Source organism: Callorhinus ursinus, unplaced genomic scaffold, assembly GCF_003265705.2.
Source record: "Callorhinus ursinus isolate GAN/ISIS: 27379988/994484 unplaced genomic scaffold, GSC_fseal_2.0 scaffold5, whole genome shotgun sequence".
NCBI lineage: Eukaryota > Metazoa > Chordata > Mammalia > Carnivora > Otariidae > Callorhinus > Callorhinus ursinus.
In genome coordinates, this window is record NW_027397067.1 from 44,841,899 (window position 1) to 44,868,881 (window position 26,983).

The window sequence follows — 26,983 nt, forward strand, 5'->3', positions numbered from 1 at the left end:
TCAAGTAAAAATGCCTTTCCACCGAAAAGCAGCTAGTTCAGCTCACCGCACAAATGATTTTCCTTGAGACGACCATCATAATCGGTATGCGTCCAGGTCTTTGTGACGACTTCCCCCTTCCTCACACAGAATATTAAAACGGTATGTGCTCAAGGGTAAACATTTAAAAAAATGAATACTTTTTACTGCTTCATCAAGGTCACTGTTAAATGGAATTGGCATTTTAAGAAAAATCTGCAAGTGCATGGCAGTGCCTTATACACGGACTGCTACACTCCAGGCAGCTTCAGCCATCTTGCCCTTGCTTCCCCAACGCAAGTATCAGCACACTGAAAAGGCAGATCATGTCTGAGGTGTGCCATGAAATAGTTTTGAACTTGCGGACTCTCTGAAAGGCTCTCAGGGACCTCCAGGGGTGCATGGACAGTACTTTGAGAATCACAGGTGTAAGAATGCACTGAAGGCGCTGCTGAGGAGGCAGGGGATTTTTTTGTTTTTAAATATTTTATTTTCTTATTTATTTGACAGAGAGAGAGCGCACAAGCAGGCGGGAGCGGCAAGCAGAGGGCAGGGGATCTTTTTAAAGCAGTGTCTTCCGGAATAGCTAGGATAATGGAAGGCAGTATCATCTGATGGAATTGGCTGCTATTGCTTTTAAGCGGCAGGAAGCATATTTCGCTGCCCTAAATTTTTCAACCCTTTTCGACTGTAACACACAAGAAGGTGTGCATACACATATGCAAATATATTTACTGAAATACAGGTTTCACGAAATAATATCCTTGTAATTTGTGATGCGTTCTAACGTTTTTATTTTATTGTGTTTCATATTTTTAAAAAAGTGTTGATCTGATTTCACTCGTGTGGAATTTAAGAAACAAAACAGATGAACATATGGGACGGGGAAAAAAGACAGAAAAAGGGAAACAAACCATATGAGACTCTTAAGGATAGAGAAAAAACTGAGAGTTGATGGAGGGAGGTGGGTGGGGGATGGGCTAGGTGGGGGATGGGTGTTAAGGAAGGGACTTGTGATGAGCACTGGGTGTTGTATGTAACTGATGAATCACTGAATTCTACTCCTGAAACTAATATTACACTGTGTGTTAACTAGAATTTAAATAAAAATTTTAAAAAAGAAAAAAAAGATAAAAATAAATTTAAAAATGTTGATCATACCCCCACTAAATTGGTTTCACAACTCACTAATGGGTTGGAAACCACAGTTGGCAAAAATCTGTTCTAAATAAAGATGCTTTCATTATAAATCCTCCTCAGGGCTGATTACCTTTGGTTGGAGACTAAATGTACCCAGGAGTTTTTAATGGTTGGTTATTCTGTCTTTTCTTGATTCAATTGCAAATAATTTTGAGGTGTGGTCTAATGAGAAACACTTTGTTTCAAGGATGCAATGTGTTTGATTTCATTGTTTTTTTTCTGATAAAGTCTAAATGCGTACCCGAGGCTAATAAAACCGAGGCTAATTAAATCTAACACTTTTTCTTCATGATTGGTGGATTATTACATAGAATACAACCTGAGAAAGGAGATTGTGTTGAGACTGATACAGTAGTAAAAATTGCTCCCATAAAAAGAACACTTTGGTACCTTCCCAGGATCTAGGTTTGTATCCTATTTAATACTGCTCTGACTTCCTACTCTGTCAAGTCTCTTGAGACTCATTATTCTGCCAGGTGCAATTAACTGTAAAAATTAAAATGAACTGGCTATCAATTTTTTTATTTTGCTTTAATGTAAATATTATTTCTTGTTGGTGATATGATAAGAAGATAGAGGGGAAGGAAGTAGAATATATGAAAGATAAAGAAATATCCTCTTTGACCTCTTTGGTATTTGGGCCCTCCCTACTTCTACTTGCCTTTCGGGATATCCCTTCAGGGTCTTTCTCTCTCTCTCTCTCTCTCCCTCTCTCCTCTTCCACCTATATTTTCTGATAGTTTAAAAATATTGATCTATTGATCTATTCTGCCTTGGTCTTGAAATATTGGTTTTCCATCTGTTTAAGGTCAAGGTACTTACCTAGCTTTGCCTCCTCTGCTTTGGCATCATTTATTCCATGGCTTCATGCAACATGTAGGAAGGATTGGGGCAGAGAGATGGGAAGTGAGAAGAAGAGTCATGTATCTATTGTACTTGTTCCAGAAGCAGGATGAAGAGGCCCTGAATAAAGGAGATACCACTAGAAATGGAAGAGGAAGACAGAACTCTATGATTTGCTTAGAGATTGGAGTGGGGATACAGGAGAAAGAAAATTTTTAGATTCTCTCTGGGGAGAACTTGGTAGGGTAGGAGGAAGAGCTGATAGAGGAAAACTGATGAGATCATTTAAAAACAACAACAACAACAACAACAACACGCTGCAGATGTTAAACAGGTACTAGAAAATATAAGAGTGGAACTTAAGAGACTAAAAGGCTAGAGACTTGAGCTAAGTAATCTGCACTTGAGCAGTTGCTGAACTCAGGGGTATAAGTGAAGTAGGTAATGTAGAGAACACAAAAGGAGCAGGTGACTGAAGATAAACTTTAGGGAACTTCAAAATTGGAAAGAGCACTAAGAGGATGAGGAGTCCCCGAAGGAGACAGAGAAGGAGAAATCCAAGGAGTAGAAAACCAGTTGGAAGAGTGTAACTTAGGGAGACAAAATAGTTTGATAGCACACAAAATACTAAGTTACAGTCCTTTGGGGGAGAGAACAACCTCTTCCTTCTTCTGAGTAAAGAGTGACAATGGTCAAGGAGATGCATGATGTGGAGAGAAAGATCCTAGAACTTGGAGTGGCAGCCATGGCCTCCCATTTCCTTATAGGAGCTTACTAGTTATGTGACTGGGCAAGCCACAAAGAACAGCATGAAAGCATGAGAGAACAACTGAAGGCTAGTCTGCGGCTAATATACTGTCAGAAATAGATCAAGTCAGAAAGAGTGTAGCTTCCTGGTTTGAGGAAGTTTGAGAACACTACTGAGTGTGTAGGACTTGAGTCAAGTGTCAGAGGATGAACAGGATTTCGGGAGATACAATATAAAGTCAAGTATTCCTGACTTTAAAAATGATCATTCATCATCTGGAGAAGAGAAAATTGAATACACAAATTCCCCCAAAAGAGCATCTTTGTGTTTCCTTTTTCTTGTTTGGGAACTGAGGAGATCAAACGAGATGTTGGTATACTATAGTTTGATACTTGATAGAAGACTAAGAAGAAGGGGAAAAGTATATAGTCATACGCAAAGTCTTCCTTTAGGGGGCGCCTGGTTGGCTCAGCCGCTTAGGCGTCTGCCTTTGGCTCAGGTCACTCAGGTCATGACCTCAGAGTCCTGGAGCCCCATGCTGTTCTCGGACTCCCTGCTCAGCAGGGAGCCTGCTTCTCACTCTCCCTCTGCCCCTTCCCCCTGCACATGCGCACTCTTTCTCAAATAAATAAAATCTTTAGAAAAAAGATACATCCTAACAGCTTTCAACAAACAAAAGAATGTTATTCTTAAGGAGGTTGTAGCACTTTATGTAGAAAGTTAAGAAACTACTCAAAGATCCCTCCACTTTACAAGTAGGAGGTGTGAATAAGCAACTCATTGTTTAATTTAGATATCAAAAGTGCAAGCCATACAGTGGAGGTCTGGGAGATGTATATTGGATATGATATGAATGTACGTCTTCTTGGATCACAAGATGAGAGAAGTACAGGGGTTGATTTCAAACTGAAGAGACACAGGGAATACAGTCCAGAGAGATAAATTGTTTAAGAGTATTGTGACTTTAAGATAAAATATCATTTTGGTAGTAAACCAACATTCTTGAGCCATGATGCTGGTTCTTTGGGGGAAAATTTAAATCAAACAAACATAAAGACATTTTATTCCACTATCTTTGGGGAAAATACAGTTAAAAGTTTGACCTCTAAGAATCAGTTCCAGAATACTATAGGTTTTATTGACCATGCCCTGGAACAGGATCAGCAGTTATGGTGTGTGGCAGACAATCGTTCATGGCTGAGAGTTGTTTGTTAGGCATTACCAGAGGCTTCAGGAAGGGTTTCAGTGTGGTTCACCTTGCTTTGAACAAAACCAGTGAGATCACCAGCATTCACTTTAGCGAGGACAAGCTGAGGATTAGCAGCTTTTCAAAAAAAAAAAAAACAAAAAACCCAGAGAGTACTAAATGTGTCATCATTGGGAGGGGGTGCTTTGGGTTTAAGAGGATTTGGATACATACAGAGGTCATTACTATGTTATTAAGCATTTATAAGTTAGTTTATATTTGCCAAATGCAAATATAAAAATCATTTCTTAATTATACAAGCATTAAAGTCTTGCATCATTAACCACATATTTAAAACAGCTTTGTATCACTTATAAAAACAACTTAAAATATCAGATGATTGAATTTTCTCTGTTCTAATACCCAACGGCCTTACAGCTAGATTAACCTGTTTATGGTCTTATTAAATATATTAAAAAGTGTAATTTTCTCATTTGTCAAAATTGAAGTGTGGGGAAATGAGGCAATTTGTGCATATATGTTCATCAATCCAGTGTTAAAACTCGAGAATTGAACTCTGATTTTTTTTTAAAAACTGGTTAGTATTTGTACAGTATGTCAGGCAGGCAGCATACTATAAAGAACAAAAGAGGGAAAATAATAAGGTAATAAAAATTATTAGCTTTGGGTTGAATAACAAAAGAGCACCAAATGGAAACTCATCTATTAGCCAAGAAGGGCTCTTGTTCACTCCCCCATCCATCACCACCAGCTGGCAGATGGGCTCAATGCAAGCCGCCACCCATGCCAAGTTCTTTGCTTATGCAGCAGTCTGTTCTTGCCATTCAGGGAGGGAGGACAGGGAGTGGCCAGAGCCTACAGCTCCACGCAGAAGTTCAGCCCACTGTGAAGGAAACTCTTGGGGTTAGCCAACAAAAATGGAATTCAAATTTGGAACCAGACCTCACCTGATATATTTTAATTGATTGTCATATGATTGGCCATCTGTTTATAATTTGAGTGTCTTTTCTTTGTATGAGAAATGCTTTTGTACAGGGTGGGGCCCATGCTCCTCTCAATTTCTATATGGAAAAAAATATTTTCTATCTTTTCATTGCTTTGCTGAGTAGCTTTCAACAAGCTTTTGGAAAAAGTCTGGATCCAGATTTATAAAGTATCAACTGATGCTATGCTATGCTAGAACAATGGGGTATTTTATGGGCTGTAAATCTCTTATTATGAAATAATTTTTTGGTTGTGATAATTTTAATAATAGTAGTAGTAAACTATTTTAGAGGCTGGAAGGTTGATTAACCTTTTAAAATCAGTTGAAATTGTTTCAATTCAATTTACACCCTAAGGACTAAATCCAAACTATTATTTGGCTATAGCTAGAGTTCTATAACTTATTTGATTCCACTATTTAGATGATTTATAGAAATTGATGTTAGCTAGAATTACGGGTCAAAATTATTGGTTCCTAAAATTTCCAGAAATGCAGAAATTGTTCTATTTTCTCAATTTAAAATATGCTAATTTTCATTGGGCCAACTTTGATTTTCTTGTCTAAACCTCCCTTTTATGAGTCCCTTATGAGTCTTTTATCAAAATTTTGGTAGTTAACATAACATTTTGGAGCTGCATTCTTTAAGGAAAAGGAGCAGGGTTTCTCAAACTTTGGTAGTTCAGAATAACCTTGGGAACCTGAGCCTTAGCCTGAACCCATGGAATCAGAATCTGGGGTCTGGGCATCTTTTTTTTTTTTTTTTGTCACGAATCACTCAGGTTATCCTGATGCACATAGTATGAGAACAAATGAATGAGACCCACCCAAAGGCCAAATCTGCCCATTGCCTGTTTTTGTAGATAACACTTTATTGGAATACAGCCACACCCATCATTTTTTTTCAATTCATCTTTTTTTTTTTTTTTTTTTTTTTTAGTTTAAATTCAAGTTAGTTAACATATAGTGTAGTACTGGTTTCAGGAGTAGAATCCAGAGATCCATCACCCACATAAAATACCCAGTGTTCATTCCAACAACTGCCCTCCTTAATGCCCACCACCCATCTAGCCACCATCGCCACTCCCAATCCCCCTCCAGCAAGCCTCCAGCAAGCCTCGGTCTCTTATGGTTTGTCTCCCTCTCTGTTTTTATTTTATTTTTCCTTCCTTCCCCTATGTTCACCTATTTTGTTTCTTAAATTCCACATACGAGTGAAATCATATGATACTTGTCATTCTCTGAGTTATTTTGAGTAGCATAATACCCTCTAGTTCCATCCACATTGTTGCAGAAGACAAGATTTCATTCTTTTTGATGGCTGCATAATATTTCATTTGTGTGTGTGTGTGTGTGTGTGTGTGTGTGTGTGTGCACGCCTCATCGTCTTTATCCATTCATCAGTTGATGGACATTTGGGCTATTTCCATAATTTGGCTATTGTTGATAATGCTGCTATAGACATTGGGGTGCATGTGTTCCATCAAATCAACATTTTTGTATCCTTTGGATAAATACCTAATAGTGCAATTGTTGGGTTGTAGGGCAGTTCTCTTTTTAATTTTTTGAGGACACTTCATACTGTTTTCTATGAGTGGCTGCATCAGTTTGCATTCCCACCAACAGTGCAAAACACACCCATCATTTTTGTATTATCTATGGCCCTGCTTTCTTGCTACAATGGCAGAACTGATTAGTTGTGACAAAGACCATGTGGCCCACAAACCTGAAAAGATTTACTATCTGGCCCATTATAGGAAATGTTTGCCGACTCCTAAATGAGCTGATGTGATATAAAAAGAAATACATTTTTCCAGATCCAGTGATTCCCATTCATTCATTCATTCATCTAGACAGGTAAGAACTAAAAATCATAGAAACACTCATGGGGGGTTAAAAAGGACTGCAGATATTGCCTTTCAATTTTCTTCAAACCTTTTAGTTGTTTCAAACAAAGAAAGGAAAAACTAAGTTGGATAGTATGTTTTTTTAAGTTAACTGCATTTGATTGATATCTTGGAAATGTAATACTTTTCTAATTTGTTGCTGCAAAATCACTCACCCCAAGTTAAACTCGGTAACATCATGAATTTTTAGCAGTGTTTCAAGTGATATTCAAATAAAAGAGAAAGCAAACCTATTCCTCTCAAAAGGTGGATAATATTAAAAAGATTATAGGAGCTTAGAAGTGTGTTTGGATTTAGCAAGGCAGAGAAATGAGAAAAAGGGCTAATGATCTTTAGAGCTGCCTAGCCAGAGACAGCACATCATAAAACAAGGATGCTTTTTGGTGATACAGGACAAGAATGCTCTGTACACAGTATGAAGCATCTTGAAATGTGAATAAATTGGATGAAGTTCCAAAAACAATAGATATGCTCAAGTGAATGGGAAGACTCAGGGGCAGCGAGGCCTTTGATTTACACAGCATGATTGTTTCAAGGCGTGCACAGCCCTTCCCAAGAACTGGGATGGATTTTCCTCCCTGCACCTGCAGGAGATGTTGAATTGACATCACAGAAAATTGTCAGCAGAGAAAAGAGACTGATTGCCCGGCTGCGGGAGGGAGGTGGAGAAGGAATTAGCTTCCTTACACCTTGTTCATCATGTCATTCACTCCCTTCTTCAAAGATGTTCAGTGACTTCTTATTACTTAAAGGATTAAAGTCAAGCCTGGCTGGCATTTCAGGCATTCTCTAATCTGTCCCTTATGCCGGTATCACAATGTATTTTCATGCCTATTAGCTCATTTGATCTGTACAGTCCCCTCACGCATGTCAAGGGAGGGGGTAGTTTTCAGTTTTTGGATAAACAGGCTTCGGGATAGCTGGCTCAATGGACAGGCTGAAGGTCACGCAACAGTAAGGGCCTGAGTTAGGGCTCGAACCCAGGTCTCCTGCCCCATGCAACATATTCCTGAGTCCCTTCCTCTAAGTTAGACTCGCTCCCGAAACATGCTCTGTGTTTGCCTATCTCGTCTTTGCTCCTGGCTCGTGGAATACCACCTTTTGGTTTCTAGTTCCTTTTCTGTCTCTGCAAGCAAAGCTTTCCTGAGCTCTAGTATTTAGTGTTCTCTTTCTCCTTCTCTGAACCCACACACTTTTTGTAGACAACCATTCCTTTCCTCAGAATCCTACCATGCTTTGTGGTGCCTCTTGCCTTATTAGATTATTTTCATGGTATAGTGAGATTTTCGAAGAGCTCTTAGGCTTTGCCCAAGTGACTGCCCCATGTCTCTAGTGGAGCTACATGCTCTTTGAGGGACCATCTATGGAGCGCCTCTATTTCTTTTCTCCTCCACCATGCCTTGCATAGTGCGTAAAGAAGGCAGGGCCCAATAGATAGTTGGTGGACAAACAAATGATTTCATTCTCATGCTATCTCTGAATAGGATTAGGAGAAAAGAGATGAAACCAAAAAAAGGATATCGGGTTGAATATCACAAATGTGTTTTTAATAGCAAATTCTTTTCTATTGAATGAAAGTATTCCAAGGACAGCCACTGATGCTCCATGTTTAGCTGAAGCCCAGAGTCCCAAGGGCTGAGTGATCTTAAACTGGGCATAACATAAACCAGCCCATGAGGAAATTAAGACTTGGAATATACACTGATATGACAACACTTTTGTATCTTTTACTTCTTTAGGCCAGCAACTCACAGGTAGTTGGCATAATAGGAGGAAAGGGAAAGATAGTGTTTTCCTCCCAAAATGCTGACCTTGTCATATCTCTACTTTCTGGAGGCTGATGCTGCCCTGTGGTTTCCTGGACGGGGCCCAGAGGTGCAGCTGCAACAAGGCAAACCTTCCTCGGAGCTTTTCCAAAGTCTTCTCATCTCTCTTTGGTGTCAGATAAAGAACTAAACATAGTTGTCTTTGGAAAGCTGATAAATGGGACATAAAATTCATGAAAGTATCACCTTACTGGTTTATGAGGCTTGACTAAGCCTTAATGATGCCCACTCTCTGCCGTTCTCACTCACAGGCAATGCTTCTTCACCATGTCTCTGTGTTTTGTATTTCCCTCCTGGTTGCACTGACCGCCCACCCCAGAATTAGTGCACAGAATGATTTAGGCTTAATCTTACCTCCTGTGCTGACCACACCTGTGATCGGCATTCTCTGGGTTCAGAACCCCAGTGAGCTAGGTAGGGCTGTGGGGTCTACGCCACATCTCCCGTTTTGGGATGAGTATATCGACCAAGTTGAATGAAATGTGAGGTTATGTACCTCTTTACATTGATGACTTCCTCTCAATTTACCAGGTCCTTCTATCACAGAAAGTGATTATGTTAATCTGAGTGCTACCTGGGAAGTTGGAAACGTATGTGGTTTTTATTACTTCTGCAAGAGCCTCTCAATTATATTCTACACACATATTTCTTCACTTAAGAGTAAAACAGAGCTGTGTAAAGTGAGCAGCATGTTTACAGTAGATCCCTATGGCTTGCTATCAAATTAGTGGCAAATCAGTATTATAGTAAACAGAGGTCAAAGATCAAACCCACAATTTCACATAAAATTCAAAACACGAGACACAAAATACAAAATAGAAGGCTCATGTCATGAGACCATCAACTACTCTTAAAAAATAATCAAAACCAGGAAAAGATGAGAGGAAATCAATTTAAACATGATTTTAGTCCAGAATCTGATGCAAAAGCCAGACCTTACAGAGCACTTTTAAAAAACCATGACAACTGACTACATGTCACTCATCTTAAATGGAAACACACATCAAAAGGTGGCAGGAACCAAGACTTAGCAACTCCCGGATTCTGTTCATGGATTCGTCACTGACTTTGGACAAGTCAAAATCTGTCTTCATTTTTTTACTCTGAAAAGCAGGGTGGAAGCTCTTGTTTTACTTCTTTTGACGGACAACTCTGGAGAGTCATGCTAATAAGGAGACAGTGGTAATTCTCTCCTTGATTTGATTAGATATATTTTTGAAAGGTCAAATGATTTAGTAGCATGAAATTGTACACACCACACCCCATTTTTACTGTGGGCAGCTCTCCACTCTTGGCTTCTAAGGAGGAAAGTAGAAGGATCACATTTATTCCATGTTAAAGTATTCCTTCAAACCAATAACCCCATAAAAATTGACTACAATTGAGACCTTATTATTAAAATTGAAGTCCTAAATTAGTCAACAGTTCACACCGATCATCATTAATCTAGGATTGATTAACCTTGAGTTAAAACATAACTTTTTACTGAAGGCTTAAATGAATGGACTAGGCCAGATGATAAATGTTATGGGAGGAAAAGCAAAGCCTTTGAAAACAGAGTTTGGAAAAGCTCTGAAGGAGTTCTGGGTATTTAAGAGCAATTTTGGTCAATAATTTTAATCACAACCCTGCTTATTAATTCATAAGTATTTGCTTAATCAATGCCACCAGATGTCAGTATATCCTGTACGATTACCATGGAGTTCCCAAAGCCATCCAGAGTTTTCATTCCAGTTAATGAAAGGGGGGCTAGTGGCCAAATAATTAAGATTCTCGAGAGGATTATAAATCCTATTCCTCAACATCAACTATGTTATGGTAGAGGCCCCTCAGTTTAGATGCAAAATCCCCAGTTCCCAATAAATCTCAGCACTATGGATCTTAAAGGTAGGAATTCCCTACTCTGAAAGTGATGTGTGGTCAGAGAGCTCAAGCAGCATGTTGAAGAACAGGAACTCAGCACACCGGCAGCCCTGGACCTCTCCTGTGTCTTCCTTTGCCTATTGACCTGACTTCTCCATTAAGGAAATATCTTTTTGGCGCTTAGTGTTTAAAGGAGTTTATCAGAGAGATAAAGGGGCTTTTTATTCATAGAGAAGATAACTAACTTTTACTGTAGATAAGTGCTAGGACTTTCACCTGTATTATCTTACTGAAACAATAAAAAGTTGAGAAAGAAAGTTTAATGCTTAACATGGGTCTCTTTTTGACATGACCGAAGGACCTAAACTGAGTTTTCACACCTCTCAGAGATTTTATTTCAGTTAATAAAAATGATGTCGGTGGTCAAAATGTGAAGGCTTAGTAAACTGACCAAATTTTTAACGTGTAGGTTGTTATTAAACAATTGTTCCATTCTTTAACAGGATAGACCTGGGAGGGTTTTCCATAAGCAGTAAGGATAAAATTTTAAATGCTATTTAACAGTATAGTTTTAATCGTGAAATACATGTGCATTTTGAATAGTGTAAGCTCTAGAAATGTTTGGAGTCCTTGACACTTTGCTGTTTTCAGAAAAGAATGAATTTTGCATGAACAAGGTCCATGTTGAAACTTTGAATTATAAAGTCTCACTGTGGCATCCTCCTGGGCATGGTCCCTGGGGACAGCATTGCAAGGCAGGTCCAGGCTTCCTGCTGAATAATGAACAGTGCACATTTTATCTTAGGAATGAAAGTGTCCTCCTCTATCCTAGAAGTTGATATGGCTGTAGGCTTTACCCTTGGAAAGAAATCCTTTGAAATATGAATGTTTAGTGTGAGAAAAATTGTTATAGTCTTGTCATTTATGGCAGGAGGAAGAAAAATCTGACAAAATTTTTTGGACTCTACTTCTTTTTTTTCCTTAAGACTTTATTTATTTATTGGACAGAAAGAGAGAACACAAGCAGGGGGAGGTGCAGTCAGAGGGAGGGGGAGAAGCAGGCTCCCTGCTGAGCAAGGAGCCCAATGCAGGCCTCCATCCCAGGACACTGGGATCATGACCTGAGCTGAAGGCAGATGCCTCACTGATTGAGCCATGCAGGCAACCCTGTACTCTACTTATAAAAGCACTGATACACCTGCAGTTTTGTTCTTGAGAAGAGAACTGATTTTTTTCAAAGCTCATCTCCTCTGATGTTAAAATGTTTGTGAAATTCACTGCAAACAGAGCTCCCCCCCAAATGCATATGCACGTGTATAATTTCTCTGGTGCATAGAAATTACTGAAACAAATAGCTAAGGACTCACTATTGGATAATGTCAAATAGGGAATTGTATTTGAATATCTGCATTCACATACCATCACAAAGCCTTAGAAATCAGAAAATTGTATCTAATCACACAGAAGGAAGATGCTACAGAAGTCACTCTTAGACAAATTTCAATTGTCCTTGCGTGTTTTCCTGTAAGAATATGTTTTACAAACTGCCAAGTTACTCATTGATTGAATCGAAGATTGTGACAGGTGGGAAGGACTTTAGTGTTCATACAGTGATTTTATAATCTGCTGTTCCACCCAGCCCCACTTTGTTCTGGGGGATACTGACACCCAGAGGAGTACCTTGCTTAGGGTCTCGTAGGTGAGAATTGACTTGTGAATCCCACCCTCTCCTCGGGCCCCTGGGCATGTGCTCTACTTAATTCTTAATAATAATGGTTTTATTGTAAACTAATTTATTTTACTCACTAAAACTGGTTTCTAGGGGTTACCTAATCTTAACTAATTCTCCCAAAAGATCATTAGACAAGAAGGCACAGGTATAGTTCATCTTTTAAAGCTGGATAAAAAAAAAAAAAAAAACAACAAGAGGAAGTGGAAGGCATTTTACACGCAAATCTCATTTATTCTTCATAAAACAGTGTGAGGTAAGGATCATCCTCTCCATCTGATTGACAAGGAAACCGACTCAGAGCTCTTAATTAATGTGCCCAAGGTCACCATTTAGTTAAGTAGCAGAGCCAAGATTTAAACCTAGATCTGCCTGATTCCAGAAACCATGTCCTGTCCAATCCAAGATGTTTCTGTTTAAGTTACTTACCCAAAATTACATGATGAGAGCTAATAGAATTGAACACAAATCTCAGTGCCAATGCACTGAGTTATGTTTGAACAGAATCGTCACTATGAAGTCCAACAGTACAACCCCTAGCACTAACCAAGAACATCCTAAATTTTTCTCTCTCTTTATTGCTAGTTCTGATTGTTCCATATACTCGATATCTTAACTAAATCACACGTTTGCATTCTCCTGAAACCTGTAAATCCCCTGAGAAGGTCGGTCCATAAATTATCAAGGAAATGAAATATAGAGAACTCGTAGCAAAGACTACCACTGAAAGTGGTTTTAAGCACAGTTACGAGCCATGGGTATGGTCAGCAGGCTTCTGGGTGCTCCCGAGTTAGTTTGGATGGCACATAAAGAAGGAGGGTGGACTCAGAACCCTCATATTGGCTCAGCTTTCCAGATGTCCTGTTCTCACTCTGTAGCTCTTCTTACCCCCATTTGTCTTCTCTAATTTAAAACAGCATTTCAAAAACAGAATAGAAAGAGATGAAGAACAAGAGTGCCTATGCCCCGATGATTTTATTATCAAGATATGTGAGGTTGATATTGCATTGATAACTTTAGGGTCAAAAAATTGACATATTTTTAAACTCCGTCTTGTTTATTCAACATGGGTCTTAAACAGACTTAGGTGGTATTAAATTCTTAAACAGACCCCCAGACAGAGAGAGCAATGGGAAATAAACCTCTTTTCTAACCAGATAACTCTGTTTGTTTTTAACTAAATAATTCTACTCTGATGTCTAAATGATGGTCCCCATTGCTTTGGAAAAGTAGTAAGATCCTTTGTGGGGTCAGCTTGGAGCCAGCTCGGAAAAGATCAGAGTATTGGGCTAGAGAGGTTCCTAAGGAGACCAGCACTTGCTGAGTAAACACTCATGGACTAATGGCCACCATTTTGTTCTTGGGGGCTTGGAGAACATGTGTAAGCAGGGTGAGGGGGAAGGAAAGTAATTTCACAGGATTGCACATGTATTACTGCTTTCTGCTGGGGAGGTTCATAGAGTTTAGAGTACCATCTTGGGTGGTGTTCACTCACCAATTGGTCCTGTGAGGGGTATTTAATGCTTCATCCAGCCATAACCTGGAAAGTCAGCTCATAAAATTCCAGCTGTCCTGATACAATGGAAGAGATGCTCTTATTCTTGCATATTTGCATATTCTGTGCAAGAGATGAGGCTTTATTCAGGCTCATCCTTCTGCAGGTCCTTTAGTTGTGAATGACCCAAAGCCTAGGTCACAGTCCTAGCATCACTCTGGAGGACCTAGACTTCCATGGCAAGAGGACTGTTCCCAAGGTTGGCTGCAGAGCTGTTATCAGAGGGCCTTCTGAGCAGAACCAGAGATGTCAAATACTGCACATCTTTCTGCCTTGTTTTCTTTTTAGGGTAAACTCACTTCTGCCTGCAGGTAAAGGAAAAAAATAACCAATTGACATGTCACTGACCCCAAAAGGGCAAACTCTGAAATCTCCATGTAACAAAAAGAATCTAGGCTAGAAAGAAATGACTGACTTTTGCAAAGATCTGCACTGACAGTATAGTCCATGTATTAAAAAAGAATTTTAGGATACTCCATACAAGAATTTGAGGAATTTGAAACCCATCAAATCTTTCTCACCAGATGCCTGTTTTTCTTAATAATATCATAATATTTCAAAGTAAATTGGCTGACTTTCTTACCTCCAACTGCTCAGATACAATGAAAAAAGAACCTCTCTTCCTCTCTTTTATTTTTGGAAAGTGTTTTTATCAAAGTCTACATTCAGCATGACATTGCCGACATGATTCCTCCTCTGGCTTGTCATTGTCTCAGCACTACTTTATACTTTCAACATTAATAATAAAATAATAGAACCAATAGTAATAGCTATTATTTCTTTATCAATTTGTATGAACCATCGCTTTGCTGAGAATTTTATATGCATCATTTAATTTAATCTTCACAATGGTAAGTAAGCAAATAGGTTAATATCAAGTGTTTACCATGAATGATGGTGAATGTTATGTGTCAACCTGACTGGGCCACGGGAGGCCCAGATATCTTGTTAAATATTACTTCTGGGTGTGTCTGTGAGAGTTTCTGGGAGAGATTAACAATTGAATTGGTGGACATAGTAAAGCAGATTGCTCTCCCCAGTGTGGGTGGGTATCATTCAATCCTTTGAGGGCCTGACTAGAACAAAAAAGTAGAAGAAAATGGAATTTACAAAAGTCAGTCATTTCTTTTTTTTTTTTTAAAGATTTATTTATTTATTTATTTGAGAGAGAGAGCATGAGTAGGGGGAGGGGCAGAGGGAGAGGGAGAAGCAGACTCCCCGCTAAGCAGGGAGCCTGACGCGGGGCTCGATTCCAGGACCCTGGGATCATGACCTGAGCTGAAGGCAGACGCTCAACTGACTGAGCCACCCAGGTGCCCTGTCAGTTGTTTCTTTTTTAGCCTAGATTCTTTTTTGCTACATGCAGGTTTCAAACTCCTCAGACTCTTCAATTTTGCATCTGGACTATTGTATTAACTTCTAAGGTGGTGACAGTTTTCTTTCTCCCCGATCCGTCCTTCAGAGATATTCAAGTTACAATCTTCTTTCCCTTTAATCCGTCAATGGTTTACTGCTGCCTATAGAGTGAATTCCAAACTTAGCATGGCACTGGAAGTCCACCAACATTTGCATGGCCCCCCGATTCCCATCAATTTCTACCACTCACTCTAGGCTGTAACCACGTTATGGGCATATCTTATCTCCACTGCATTCTTTGGTGTATGGCCATGTGCATGTGCTACCTGGGTCACTTCTTCCCATGCCTACCCGCCATTACCACTCATTCCTAGACCTCTAGCTCTCATTTGGATTGCTGCAGCCGCCTTCCAACTGGTCTTCCTTCCTCTACCTCTTTCTCTGTTCCAATTCATTTCTTACTTGGTAGCCAGAGAAATCTTTCTAAAATTCAGAGCTGAGCATGGCATGCCCATGCTTAAGGCTTCTCAATACTCTCCCATTGCCAAAGGGATCAAGCCTAAATTCCTTCAAAGGGCCCTTCATGACCTGTCCTAGCTTACTTCTCCAGTCTTCATCTCTCACTAAACTCCAAAATGGGCCCTTTCACAGAAAAGGGCCTTTGCACAGAAAAGCCCCTTTGCCCAGAATATTCTGTTTCAGTCCTCACTTGGCCAATGCCTTCTTAACCTTCAGGCCTCAGTTGGGATGTCTTCTCCTCTGGAACACCATCCTTGACTCTTGCCCCTACTAATGTCTTCCAGGCTTGGAAGCATATTGTGCCATCCACTGTATCCTAGCCCAATGTGTTAATTACTCACTTTGTCCTTGCCTCACTATGAGGTCACAGCCTGGTTCTTGTCAGCTTGTAGCACTGGACTATGCATTCCCTAACTGGCAGGACTGTCGTCTTATTCACTATTGTTCCCCAATGCCTGTCACATAATAGGAATTCAATAAACATCCAGCGAAGAAAGTGAACACGTAAACAAATGAATGAATATCTGGAATGCCTTCCCTGTCTTCACTTCTTGATGAAATCCTTGCTTTGCTTCAAAAATTGGCTCCCACTTCAGTTCTCCTCTAGTGCTGAGCTTGCCCTGTCCCCTCTGTGGAATTAGTATCTCTGGGCTCTCCTGGAAATGTACTCTAATACAGATAATATATTTAGCAAGTCTTCAAATACAGCCTTGCTAAATTGTAAGCTCATTGGGGGTAGGGATGATATTTTTGCCCACTTCAAGCTTAGCCCCTGGTATAGGGCCTGACAGTTCATTCACATCAGTTGAGACTTTTCATTAGGGTCCTATCATTACAAATGGGGAAAAAATAGAAGATATAAAAAGAAAAAAAAAGAAAAAAATTAAGGAAAGATGTAGGCTTGTGATGAAACAGTGCACCCCCCCCACACACACACCCCAAATAAAACCCAGTGCTCTGTTCTTGGAGCTCTCTGCTTCCTCCACCCAGGCACCTGGGGCACCTTGTATCAAGAGCATCATCTTTCTTCCCTACCTTCTCTTTACTGACTCCTCCACAATAAACCTGTGGCCCAGCACATGCCTAGCCATTTAGAAAGCAAATTGTTTTTTTCCAACTTGTTAGCATTCATTGTTGAGTAGAAACTATATGCAAGCAGGTGGCAAGTGCTCAGAGGGCTAAACTTTGATATCATGTGACCCATCAGTCTGGGGCTCAACCATACGAGAAGGTGTCTCTTTAAAAGGAGCCAGATCACTCCTTCACCTGACTCTGTGTCCATCCAGTCTACACCTTCCATACAGCTGAGAATCTCCTTTCTTTGGCCACCCAAAAGCCAGTGTGGATTCTATCTCACCCTAGGATTCACTTTCCACTTATTTATCATACCACTCTGTCTGCTTAGAAAATTCCCCTCAGTTGATGCATTTTGTTGTTGTTGTTGTTGTTGCTGCTTCTGGGAGCTCTTAAATCCTCATTAATTAATGTATTTTTTCCTCACAGCTCAGTTTCTTTCAGTCACTTCCTTTTCCTCTTCTCTCCTGCACTCTCACTGATCCAGCCTTCCAGGTCTTCTGCAGGTGGTTCCTCATGCCTCTTAGACTGTTTTCCCCTCAGTTTACTTCAACACACATTTACTGGGGTAGGCATTTGGTAGGCACTGGGGATAAAGATAAATAACAAAGAGTGCTTGCCCTTGAAGGAATTATCCAAGACATACAGAAAGAAAGAAAGAAAGAAAGAAAGAAAGAAAGAAAGAAAGAAAGAAAGAAAGAAAGAAAGAAAGAAAGAAAAGAAAGAAAGAAAGAAAACACGGAGCAATTACATGATAACAGAAGTTTCTATGGGACTGTCTTAGTTTTCTTCTCCAAGAAGAAACCTTGTGATAAAGATTTGAGTGCCATTCATTTATTTGAGAGGTGATCCAACGAAGCACAATGAGGGAGTGAGAGAGTGAAACAGAGAAAGAGAAAAAGCCAATCGAGAGTATATTAAAAAGTAGGGAAAGACTGGGGGCAATAGGGGCTCAAACCTCCTTGGAACCCTCTGAGACATGGTGGAGAGCACCCTTCAGAATTGTCCTGTTGTAAAGTAAGGAAGCTGGGGTGTTCATCAGTGAATTCCTGCCTCTCAATGGTTAACGGTTGTGTCTGGGACATTAACTTCCTGGCACTATGGCCTACTCCATGGGGGGATGATGTGCTCCTGTGGTCAGAGAAAGCCCTCAAGTCAAGAGAAACAGATGTTTGAGAAATGAGGCCATAGACATGCACAGGAATTACTGAATCTCCAGGCAGCTTCTGGGGGAGTCCCAGGAGATACGAGTGAGGCACCAACCACATCTGCTACATGGACACAGAAATACGTGTGTAGGGAGAGAATATTGGAGGTCAGGAAAATCTCCATACAGGTGCTGTCTTAGCAAGGTTTGAAGGTGGAAAAGTGTTCCAAGTGGACTAGTAGGGAAAGTGTTTTAGACCAAGAAGATATTATGCATGAGGGCTTGGAGATGTGAATTAGTATGCTCCTGTGGGATACCTGGGTACAGATGAGCCAGGGTTGGTGCTGAGGCAACAAGGGGCAAGGTGAGAATGGAGGGATTGGATAAGCATTTGCATCACATCTTTTCAATGCCAAGAGAAAAAACCCCACAACAAAATGGTGGAAAAAATTTTGTTAGTGTTGGCCATATGACATGGTTGTGTATTGTGGGGATAATTGGGTGGACAAGCAAGGAGGTCCAACCATAGACCTAGGCTATCCTCCAGATCTATGGAACATATTTTAAACTCTCTACACATTTTAGCTTCTGGTGTCCTGTTTTCCTTTGGCTTGTTTACGCACTTTGATGGAGGGAGAGATTTCCTTTTCCTGAACTTCTCAATTTTACCCTAGTCATTAGCAAAGTCATGTGGAATAAAGATCTCAAGGAAAATGTGACATTTTCATCTCTTATGAGGAAGTGTAATTTGGGGCTCAAGGAGATCCGAGCTTGTGTTATTGACAGAAGAAATATGACCCTTGCAGGGGAAAACAGAATATGGATTGGGATATTCTTACTTCAAACATACACCACTGTGTTTAAATAAATAAATAACCCAGAAATATCGACCATGGGGAAAGCACAACTAACAAATTATGATGATCATATTCCACCTATGCATTTCATCTCTGTTTGAGGTGTTTGTCTCTCTGAGAGGTTCACATAAGCAAGGCTTTTGCTGTGCTCTGTGAGTTACCACTAAGCCTTAGCAGCAGCCTTTGATGATCTTCTTTGTCCATTATTTTGTGTTTTATTTCAACAGCAAAGAAAAAAAGAGAAAAAGTCAGTGACATAAACAATGGGCATTTGGGGGGGATGTTCTTGTTTATTTAATTTCCTTTTTTAAAAGAAGGCAGCTGGGGTTGGGGAAGGGAAAGGAGAGCAAGACTATTTAAGAAGTAATTACAGCATAAAAATCATCCAAGATCTCTGATCCAGCCTGTCAAAGTCCCAGCTTTACCCTTATGCATGAGTCAGAGGCACCCAGGGGTCAAGCTTGTGACTACCAAGAGCCCTTATTACATTTGGTTGTTTCTGTGGAATCTTAGAATGTAGTTAGTGTCCATCCCACCCCATAACATAGGGCAGGGTTTCTCAATCTCAGCACTGTTGACATTTTGAGCCGGATCATTCTTTGCTGTGGGCTTTGTCCTTGCATTATAGGATTTTTATCAGCATCCCTGGCTTTCATCCAATACACAGATGCTAGTAGACTACTCCTCTCCCAAGATCTGACAATCAAAAATGTCTGAAGACATTGCCAAATGTCCCCTGGGGGATAAAACGGTCCCCGTTTGAGAACCACTGACATAGGGTCACACGATCTTGCTATAGAACAAAATTATTCCAAAAAAAAAAAAAAATCTAAGTGGGTCTTTCTGTTTTTTTTCCCAAAAGAAAAAAAAAAGAAACAGGTCTTCACCTTTCCTTCTTTTAGTCTGTAGTTGCTTTTCTAACTTCCAGAGTCTTTTTACTGCCTGAAAATACACATTCCCCTGTAACAGTTTATTTGATTTTCTCAGTCCTCTCAGGCACACCATGCCTGCCAAACAAAAGCCCTGTGGCTTGGGAACATTAGGTGAACCGATAATCAAACACTTTCAGACACTGAAAGGCAAAAGAACTTTTAAATGTCCTTTTGATTAAAAATACTCTGTTATAAATGATGTTATTTTTAATTTCCAGAAAAACCATCAAGGTTATAATCTCCTTGAAGGCAGGCGCTGTGTTCTGTGCCTCTGAGTATAACTGTATAATTGTCCACAAAGCTTGGCATACAGTAGGTGCTCAATAAACATATAATAATTAACTGTTTAATTAAAATTGTCATCTAGTAGTGAGACTTCTGGCAGCCTTAGTCATAGTTAGTCCAGAAGCAAGTGAACAGAATTTTCGGTAGGTATCTTTATTGGAGTGAGTCACTAGTGAAGAAATAAGTATCACAAAAATGCACATACTCTTCTCAGTTTGGATCTGTTCAGTAAATATTTATTGAGTGCTTGGTGCAGTGTGGCTGGGACACGAAGGTAAAAAAGATGCAGTCCCTCCTCTTGAGGCACTTCAAGTCACTTAAAGGCAGAGCGGTGGATAATTTCAATACAATGTGGGACATCCTAAGATAAAGGGGTTTTACCAGTGCTATGGGAGTCCAGTCAAGGGCCACCAACTTGGTCTTTGCTAGTAGGAGAGAGGAACAAGGTTGGAAAGTGTGATATGTGGGCTGAGTGTGAAGGGACAACCAGAAGTTGGTCATGTGAAGGGAGGTGGTCAGTGAAGGGGTAGAATGATGGCAATGGTCACCCATGCAGAGGAATGGCATAAACAGAACTCCAGAGGCAAGTCCTGGGAAGATATCGGAGGCAAATTACGTATGATCTGATGTTGATGGGGCAGGGATGGATTGGAGGTGAGTCTGGGGAGATGGAGAGGCCAGGTCATAGAGGACCTGGAGTGGGAGCCCTCTTGGGCATGGGGAGGGCAATGTCTCAAGCACAGGGTGAGGCAGTCTGATTTTTGTCTTGCTGCAGGATCAAGCATGGATTTAAAGAACAGAGGCCATTTCATAATGGAAAAACTTATTAAATCACTAGGATGCACACCTGAACTAATAGGATACTGTATGTCAGTTATACTGCAATTAAAGAAAAAAACAAATAAAATAGGAATATTTTTTTAAAAAAGAGCAAAGGCCAGATGAGAGACTAATATGACACTCAAGGGAAGAGGTGGTCTAGGTGATGGAAGGAGGGAAGGTACAGAGTCAAGAAATGGGACAGGATGTCCCCAAAAAAGACTGAACTATAGGTAGTGACCTTCTGAGCCATCCACAAAGCCATTGGAAAGTCCTAGAATCAAGCAGGGATTCAGTTCACCCCTAAGATTTGTGCAGCTTTGGCAGGAGTATAAATAGAGGTGCCCCTCTGCTCTTCCCAACCCCAGCCCTGTTCCATTCTGAGTTGGGGGCTTGCTCTTCTGCCTGTGTGACCTCAGCCTGCACAGCCAAGCTCTGTCCTCACCCCTTCAACCATAGGCGACTTGGCTACTCCTAAGAGTGCACATGCCAGTAACACTGTCCACGTTCTAGAGGACAGATACGTGAAAGAGGCTCTGGAAGGGGGCTCAGGACCACGTGGGTAGGGACTTCCAGGGTCCTAGGTACCCAGAACATGGTTCCGAAAGAGGAGGCATGTATTCCCTATGGGGCTCTACACTTGGCCCCATGGACTCCTTGCCCCTTAGGAAGGAACATGTTTATAAGAGGGCCAGAGCAGGGTCCTCTAAAAGATGGGCCCCAGGATAGAAATCCTGATGGGTTGTGCCTAAGGGCAGAAATGGCAAGGATTGGGATGGAGGAAAAGACTGAGTTAGGACCTTTGTATTCAACAAGGGGTGTGTGTGTGTGTGTGTGTGTGTGTGTGTGTGTGTGTTTCTCTGTATGTTTTAGGCAGATGGGTGGCAGTGATGACAGATAGAGGGTAAAGAAGAAGAACCACCCTTAATACAACTCTATTGCCTTAGAATAAAATGAAACTGATGGATACTGCTCTAACAGATTGATCTTCTCGTTTTCCCTGGTAACCTTTAGTTTCTACCAATTTTTTTTAAAGATTTTATTTATTTATTTGATAGAGAGAGACAGCGAGAGAGGGAACACAAGCAGGGGCAGTGGGAGAGGGAGAAGCAGGCTTCCCGCTGAGCAGGGAGCCCGATGCGGGGCTCGATCCCAGGACCCTGGGATCATGACCTGAGCCGAAGGCAGACGCTTAACGACTGAGCCACCCAAGGCGCCCCATAGTTTCTACCAAATTTAAAGACAAGCAAGCAGAGTGGGAGATGTTGGGAGATTACACACTGAGAAGTTGTAGCTGGCAGCAAAAAAGAGGCAAGAGTCTCCAAATAGAAAAGCACATCAGTTGGGAGTCATTTAGTGCCGGGGAAAATAACCCTACATGCTTCAAAAGCTCCTTGGGACAGGAGTCCATTACTGCATGGAACAATGATGAAAGTGCTTTTGGAAATTTCCATTTTTGGGAAAAAGTATTTGCTTTCAGTTGTCTAAAAAATGCATTAATTTAGAGCTCCTTCTTCTCCAGAAGTTTGGGATAAGTTGGGTATTGCTGTAGTTCCCGTTTAATCTGCGACTTTCTGTTGGCTCTCCTCTGGACCAGAACAACCTGATCAAGTTTTGCTGTTGTTCCTCCTCCTCTTCTCCTTCCTGGTGAATTCTGCCTGTTCCTGCACAGAACTGCATCGCAGGACCCATTTGCTGGTCAGGCAGCATAAAGTCAGCTCCACTAATCGAAGTCTAAAAATGAAGTGACAGTTCTGCCATTTATGCCGTAATCCACAGTCACATCATTAAGTTGTTTATCATAGCCTCAGATGGGACTTTTAATTCTCTTACAACAGTTGACAAATGGCAGGAACAGACATGCCCACTCACTGGAGCTACTTCAGCAGAAGCAGGAGAGATGAATGAGGATAATGGATTATAGCAAAGAAGGTCCATTCATTCCCCCTTCTCCCCAACTCTCAACCCTGGAACACCTGGGCCACCACTCTGGGGTCTTGGTGCCACTTGCCAAGAGCTGGATCATAGCATGGCTCCAAGAGGGACATGAATCTCTGAGAGAGCCCTCATGTGGCCTTTATGAGCTCAGCTCATCTCAAGTAGATTCCTACTACTTCTCTGCTCTCAAGTCCTCTCCTTTGAAGGTCAGCCCTAAAACCTTGACTGGAGATGGTGGCCCCACCTCATGCTGACTCGATGCTTAGCCTCTTTCTCATGAACAAAAAGGCATAAGTAGGCTAGCCTGGAAACCCAACCATTGTTAATAGTATAGCTCTTAGAGTCAGGGCATTCTAAATGGCAAACAACTGTCTTACAAACAAGCTTGAATAAGTTGGGGCCATCTTGTTTGTACATGTGTGTGCATTTTGTACCTACATCTTCCCAAAACTGGCTCTGGGGCCAGTCCTGATCTGAAGGGGTGGGTAAGATACAGGGATGATGGTGATGGTGGTGGTGGTAGGAGGAGAATAAGAGCTAATACGTTCTCCAACCCTACCCTGTAGTACCAGTGCTTGACAATGACTGTGCCTTATAATGTCTATGACTATTTTGTGAGGTAGGGATTACTAACCCCCTTTTAGAGGTAGGAAGCTGGGCTGGAATTCTCTAACTTTCCTGAGGTCATAAAGATGGGATGTCACAGAGCCAGGGATTCTAACCCAGCCCATGCTCTTAATGAACATCAGGCAACATATCCTACAAGGCACCTGGCACTTACACTTTGTACTTGGGGGCTCAGCCTCACTCAGTTTTCCTAGGGTCCAGCTCTGATCTTGTTTTTTCATTCTAAAAACTATGTTCTGCTTTGTTCCCAGTAACCAGTCTCCTTGTCTTAGGGCCATTTCTGGTCACTGTAATCTTATCAAATTCCCCTGCATTGAGTGCCTGTCATACCCAGGATCTCTACTTTCCCAGGACAAAATATTTGCCTTGATCTTTCTAGCACTGCCTATGAGTCTGAGATTCTGGGTGGGTTTCCCAGTACCTTCTAGATTTATGGATAACTGCTATTTTCTTGTTGCTCCTGACAGAACATCCTGTTGCTGACCACCAGCTTAAATGAGCCACACTGCCTCTCTCTGACTTCCATACACTCCTATATTCTAGGCCCACTTATAAGCTTTTGACATCCTCGGTCACTACATAATACTTCCTCAACTTTTGCCATCTATTCCCTAGGTTTAAACCATCCCCAGGTAACACTAAAGCATTTGTAAGAGGACTATAAGCAAACCTGAATTTTCCTCCAGAGGGGCGCCAGGGAGCCTGGACCACACACGGCTGCTGTAATAACCAGGGTCATAACCCAGTCTTCCCTTAGTGGTCTGCCTTTTGGAAGCTCTGTCCACCCACTGGGTTGGCTAGTAATAATTTTGCCCAGCCTTTTATGCCCCTCTCATCACTATCACTGACCCCAGGGGCTCATTTGGAAGCTTTCTCAAGTGTATTTTCCATTATTGATTAAACATATAAAGAGGGGGGCTTTATTCATTAATTCTCTCCTGGACTTATTTGTAAGAAAAGCAGTCAGAGCAAGCAAAGAATATAATACCCAGTGGTCCTGCCAGCTTCCATCTGTGGGCAACAAAAGAAGACCAAAGAGTATGGAGCCGGAGGGTCTCCCACCTTTCCTGGAGCAGTCTGGTAGATATGGTAATCCCTGTGGCAACTTCTGGTGAGGCATCAGGGTAGGGGAAAATGATAGTGAAAAGAATCATATATGAAGAACTGTAGGTTGGATGTCAGGACAAATTTTGGAGAAAATTGAGAGTTCGATGCCACAGAGTAGCTGTGAAGTGAAAGAACTGGAAATAAGTGAAAAATTGAATGGGCATTGTGTTGCTTAGGATTAGAAATTGGATCCCTATCTCAGAGAGGCACAGTAAAGACTAGTGTGCTTTTAAAAATTGCTTTTAGTTTCTGAAGTACATTTTCTTTTGAATGTGATTTTGAAAAGATACTAGGCTATGTGGGACCCTAGAGCCATAAAATCCTATTTGGACATTGTTCCAAACCACGGAAGAAAACATAATAGTTTTGCAAATCATTTGACATCATAGAAAGGTACTGTTTCCATCTGGAGATAAAGTTTACCCTAATTCCACCATGTTTTCCAATGTCACAGTTCTTCACATCTGGGAATCCATCCCATTTTCTTCCTTGGCTCCCTATATCTCTGGTTCAAATGAAACATGGACAGTTACCTATAGCAAATACTCTGAGCAACTCCACAAAGTCTCATTGCCAGGAAAGCCCAACGGCCCAAAAGGAGAAAGATGAGGCAATACACTCAGTATAATTTAGGCATACTCATTGCCCAGTGCCTTCTTGTTCTCTTGACAAATGACCTGAGTTTATTTTCAAGAGTGGGATAGGCAAACTCAGTTGGGAATGCAACGTGGCTAAAGCAGGAAAGCATGAGTTGGAAGTCTGGGACTCTTACCAATTTCTTACCCTGTGATGCTAATTCCATCACTAATATTAATGAGATATGGGGCAGTTGAAATCCTGAATTGCATCTCCAAGATCAGAAAAGGAGCCATACAATGAAATATCTGTCAAATACTTTGAGATACTTAGAAGCACAGGATGTTAGAGCTGAAAGTCATAGGTATCTATGAGAATGTGGAAATAGGCCATTTTCATTAAAAACAAGACAAAGCACTACAAGTTACTGAGCCTGAAGTGGTTTGAGATCTATGTATACTAGATCAAGCAATATGTGCCCGAACTATCACAGGGCCTCTCGAGTCTCATAATGAAAAGATGAGCTCATCCTTACTGAGTAGAAGTAAACAAAGCACCTTTCTAAATACCAACACCATCCCTTTATGCTCAGCACCTAAACTGAAGGCTTTGGATAACCATTTCATGCTTTTCTCCATTTTGTCTTAGCAGGAAACCTGTCTCTCACTTCCCTTTCCTGGTTTTGGTCTGTCTAGGGCTTTGTCAATGAACAAGAAGCTCTTTCAAAATATTGGACATTGATACAGAATTTTGAGAAAATTTGGTGGTAGTGACAGCAGAGGTTTTAATCTGTCATAAAAACAGACAGCGCAGCTAGATAGCAGAACTGAGAAACCCATGGACGCCATTTAAACAAAACTAGGTAACAAGTTATCCTCACCAACCCCCAAATACAAGCAGATGAAGACAAACCATTAATAGCCACAAAATCTGCATGGTAGCAGGATCTGTATGGGAGGAAGGAGAGAGAAGCAACTGGGCAGGGTTTGATAAACCAGAGAACAGGGGCACCTGGGTGGTTCAGTCGGTTAAGCATCTGCCTTCGGCTCAGGTCATGATCCCAAGGTCCTGGGATCAAACCCCATGTCGGGCTCCCTGCTCCACGGGGAGCCTGCTTCTCCCTCTCCCTTTGCCTCTCCCCCTGCTTGTGCTCTCTCTAGATATCTCTGTCACTATCAAATAAATAAATAAAATATTTAAAAAAGAGAATAGACAACAGGTATACATTGGAAAGCATAGTGGGCCAATTTGAGGAGGGCAGCTGAAACTGGAAGAGTGTCAATTTTTCCAACACCAGGTGAAGAAAAGGGTCCATGATAAGAATGACTGAAGAGGCTGGATCTGTCTCACCCTTTGAATTCTCAAAAGCAACCCAGAGCTCCCTTCCACAACAGAGTCCCACAGCTAGGAGAAACTTCTGGGAATGGAATAAAAATTGATCAGGACATAGACAATAAAAGGATGAGAAAAGAAGTCAGTCCCATGTGGAGGGAAAGAACTGAGTTCCAAAGTGTCAGAAAACAAGCTCATGTATGTATTAACACTGCACAACAACAGAAGAAGGAGCAGAAAACTTTCCTGAACCTCATTCCCTGCCTTGTTCTAGGAACAAGGCTCTAGGCTCAGGAAAACTAATGTCACATAAAAATAAGCAACACTTAAAGCCCATACAAAGTTACTATTTAAAAGCAGAAGACAATGAAAATAATATCCCTACAAATAATAAAAACCTTGGAAAAATGTGTTCATAAGACAGATCAAAATTGTAACTTATTACCTCAAAATGAAGCAAAACACATTAAGAAAGTAACTGAAGACCCGAAAGAACAACACAAGTCAGAAATAGGAAAGACTCAGGGGCATCTGGC

General features: G+C 41.0%; 1 long non-coding RNA gene across 1 annotated transcript in view; it reads right to left on the bottom strand.

Moving 5' to 3' along the window:
• Window positions 1-13,780: 13,780 nt before the first annotated feature.
• The window catches only part of LOC141372750 (uncharacterized), a 28,107-nt gene continuing 14,904 nt past the window's right edge, over window positions 13,781-26,983 (bottom strand). Inside the window, exon 3 of the long non-coding RNA XR_012378151.1 lies at window positions 13,781-14,183. This is a non-coding gene — a long non-coding RNA (uncharacterized lncRNA). The remainder of the gene's footprint in view (window positions 14,184-26,983) is intronic.